Source organism: Rhipicephalus microplus, chromosome 1, assembly GCF_043290135.1.
Source record: "Rhipicephalus microplus isolate Deutch F79 chromosome 1, USDA_Rmic, whole genome shotgun sequence".
Lineage (NCBI taxonomy): Eukaryota > Metazoa > Arthropoda > Arachnida > Ixodida > Ixodidae > Rhipicephalus > Rhipicephalus microplus.
In genome coordinates this window covers 93,896,040-93,900,248 of record NC_134700.1, presented here as the reverse complement: position 1 = coordinate 93,900,248, position 4,209 = coordinate 93,896,040, and the positions used below count along the sequence as shown (strand labels likewise).

Here is a 4,209-nt window from a genome sequence, read left to right as displayed (position 1 = left end):
AACGAGCTCGGCGCTGTTCGTGGCGGCGGCCAAGCGTACGCTCGCTCTCCTGTTCGAAGTTCGCTGGCGGCAGACACTCCGCGTGCAGCGCCGTGCTTGGTCTCGCGTTCGCTTGCTTGAGCTGAACGACGTCACTCGCTTAAAACTCGCCGACTTGTTGGTGGCACGGTGCTTCGCGGAGGTGTGGCTGCTGCCGCCGCTCCTAAGCTGTAGCGCTACGGGGATAAAAATGGGCCTTTAGCTTGTCATATCTCACGTACGTTTTCATTTCACCTTGCACGTATTTCTCATATGCATTTGTATTGATCCTCTGTCACGTGTGACTCACTATTTTACATGTGGGCACACACCGTGCTGAAGACTGTCACTGGCGTCTGCGATGCATGTCATTCATCTCTTTCGTCAGAGCAGCTTCAGAAGGACTATGCGAGAAGTGAAGGTAAAGTTATTTTTGTGTCATACTTTAACGCTTGTTTTTATAATAACGTGCACGTACCTTTTTTATGCGTGCATCTTCATTTTCTGTCGCGTGTTTCTAACTATTTTTACTATATTATTGTACGTGCAGCCGTGGGAACACAACAGGTGGAAGGCTGCGTGCGCTGGCGTCTGCAGTGGTCATCTATCGTTTCTGTCGGAGGAGCTCCCCAAGGAGTGAACAAGATTTGACAACGAGACTGGACAAGTACACTTCACCATGAATTCACTTAAAAGAATGGAGAAACTTCATGTGTATGTAGAAAAATAAGAGATGTCGATGTCTTTCTTTTGTCATTCGTTGTTGCCGTGACTGCGAAAGTAGTTACGCATAGGTGGCTAACTACTCTTTCGCGTGTTCTTTTCTGCGCAATTGGTGGCTCACTGCGCAGAGAAAACAGGCGAAAAAGTAATGGGCCTGGCGGAAAATAAACAAAAAACAATGTGTGAAATGGGGACAAAAAATGTCCATGCGATAGGAGTATTTGAGTGGATCAACCGTTCGTCCGGCAAGGCGCAACTGTGAGGACTAACGGTTGCCCGGTAAGATGTAAATGTGGAGAATAACAGTTGCTCTATAAGTTGCAAATGTGAGGTCTAAATGTTACTTCTTCGAGGTGAACTGTAGGGCTAACGGTAACTCACTAAGGTGTAAGTGTGAGGACTAAACTTCCTTTGAGTTCGTCTGTGTTGACTAACTGTTAGACCAGGTGCCGTTAGTTCCTAAAGAGATTAATGGTTGTGGCAGCCCCATTAGTCCCCCAAAGGATGAACCACACACCCTCTTAACACCCTTTTGCCTTAGAGTCTAGAGTACAATAAAGAATGATAACCTACTTGCTTGAGAATCCAGCGCTGATTTCTGCCTAAAGTTGGACTGAAGTATATATGCGATAGGCCTGCTGTCTTCTCGGCCGTCATGGTGGCCTCTCAACTGCTGTTGTAGTGTGTTGGTCGTGACTATCTTGAAGCCAGAGATATACAGCGCGGCGTGGTGACGTGTCAAGACTTGCTCCAGACTACATGGGTGCAGCCTATGCGTGGAATCGAACGAATGGTCGCTCCACATAGAGAGATGTTACATATATTTTAAATATTATCCTAATGTAAAGGCAGACAAGAATCACCCATCACATTCCACAATTATTGACATGTCAAGTCTTGCTGGGTTTGAAAAACGGCCTTCTATGAGGCAGCCCTACTCACTCTGTGTGAGGGGCCTAGCGAAGGAAACCGGTGTTCCACTCGAACACCATTTTATGGCTCGCGCAGTGTACCTGCCACCGGAAAAATGGCAGCTTGCGCTTCAATTTCTTTTTCAACCGTGTTATGAAGACCTGGTTTAAAAAGGAGTTCCGTGCTGGTACTGTGCCGAAGGCCTAGCGCCTGTTTGTAAACTCGTCTGATGAGTGCGTTGAGTTTAGCTCTTTCCGCTGCGAACCATCGATGTGGATGAGTACGAAGGAGTGGATAAGCTAGAGAATACTACATTCTTTAATGTCCTGATGTTCATTACTTATTCTTTTAACGAGTCGCATCGTTTGCGCAACTTTGGCTTCCAATTTGCGGATTGTCTGACCATTTGTGACTTTGCTTTCAACCAAAAGTCCTAAAACCCGTATTTTAACGACTCTCGGTATGACGCGTCCATCAGCTGTCTTTAGGGTAATGTGTGTGTATGAGCTTGTTGGACTATACCGTTTGGGTGGTCTGCCTCTGAGTTTGGGGCGGTATAAGAGGAGTTCGGACTTCTCCTCTGAACACAAAAGCCCTGTTCCGCGAAGGTATTGTTCCACTACGCTAAGCACTTCTTGTAAGCTTTCTTCTATAGAGCCATCGCTGCCATCACTCACATATCCAGAGAGTAATATCGTGAGCATATATGCTGTAATGAAGCCAGAGAATCATGGACAGTTTAGAGGGCAAACCGAGGAGAGTTAAGTTGAATAACATGGGAGATATCACGGAGCCATGGGAGATAATAGCTTGTGTGTTCTGTTACTTTTGTTAGCACGTTCGCAGCATTGCGTGCTTCGTGCACCGCTCGACACAATTGAAGAATACCTCAGCTATTGTTGGAAGTCTCGCATGATGTTCTAAAGTAATTATCATTCTTTGTTGTTTTTTTGTACAGCGCAAAAATAATTTCCCGCGCGTGCCATTGTTCACCAAAGATTCTATTAGGCACAAAAAACCTATTGTAGCATCAAAAACGTTTTGGTCCATTAACGGCCAAACGAAATTACATGCATTCAAAAGCCAGCGTCTCTTTTTGTCTTTAGAACATTTTCGTCTGCACAGAGCCGGGAAGGTTTCATAGAAAACGGGACCAAACGGGGGCGGGGGGGGGGGGGTTGTTTTGTGTTTCGCAATATGCTAGAAACTTGAGCCGGCATGCCAGGCAAGTATTTCGCTTCAGATATATGGTAATTTAGCCCGACAATGCTTTAGCGAAGTGAACGATAGTTGTTTACAGCCGCTATGCGAGAAAATCAAGTCGTCACTGAAAAAAATTAACGTGTGCCTAGCCGGAGACGTAAAAACATGACAAATCCATTAGCGAGGTGGAATTCAAAGCACCTCGCCCTCGCACGGCCACGTTTGTCTGAATCTGAAAGCTGTGCTATGTGTGCGCCTGAATGAAAACCGTGGCACTCGCCGATAGCTGACTTCGTCTGAAGACGGGTGCCGCATGACTAATTTATAAGTGGATTGAGAGAGATGTTACTGCCCTCTATGTTGATTAAGTGACTCAGCACACAAACAACAGTGTACCCCTAGAAACAAGCGTGCCCACGAATGTAATTTGTTAGCACTTAATTGCAGCTTCTAGAATGGTTTCAACCCACTAGGCCCAATTAGAGTGTCCATATTGATTGATTGATTGCTTTATTTGCTTCGTCACAGTACAGTGTAACAGGAGGCGGAGGGAAAAGCCGTAATGACGGCTTGAGGGATCCTCCGCCCCCTTTGTGAACAATGGCAGCAGATGAAGGACATCACAATATCATACACTTTCACATTGTTTTACGTAAAGATCATGCCACAAAGGAAGGAAACCTGAAAACGTAGTTGATACATAGCTTACACAACAAAGAAACTTGCAGCAATCTTCTGCACCTGAATAAATACATAGTTTATAGAACATATAACATAGTTTGCTACATAGTTTATAGAACAAAAAGAGCCGCTAATTCTGCGACACTTAAATGAGACACATCTATACCTTTGCTAATATAAGTATTCAGAATTCGCGGTAGAGTACATCGAAGCATCTGAAAACCATAATTAGTGCGAAAGTACGGAACGTTCCACATTTCTGTATTTCTTGTTACATACGCCTTTTCCTTTAAGCAAAGATTCCTTTAAGCAAAGATATAAGATAGAAGACGCAGCTGAAGTCACCATTTTATATTTCAATGAAAGTTATTGTGTACCTGGCCCCAAGGGTCAAAAAATGTACTATGGGAAGCAATATGACCCTGAACGCACGAGCGCGTGGCGAATAGCCTCGAACCCTACACCTGCAGAATCACGGCGGCCGCTTTCAGAATCAAAGTGGAAATGGCTACGCACTTTCCCCTTGCTGTCGACACTCCCGCCTCGATATCGTTGCTGCAAAATGCAGCTTATAGCATGTCTGTGGCTGCTAGCAGTGACATGACCTCACGTCAACGCGCACAGCCATATCAATCAGAAGGTGTAGCTACAAAGATATCGGCTGTGACGAAG

General features: G+C 45.2%; 1 long non-coding RNA gene across 1 annotated transcript; it reads left to right on the top strand.

Annotated features, from left to right (window-relative positions):
* The first annotated feature begins 312 nt into the window (after positions 1–312).
* On the top strand, positions 313–769 carry LOC142768485 (uncharacterized). Its single transcript, XR_012885308.1, has 2 exons — positions 313–439; positions 569–769. It is a non-coding gene; the product is annotated as an uncharacterized LOC142768485 (long non-coding RNA).
* The last annotated feature ends 3,440 nt before the right edge of the window (positions 770–4,209 follow it).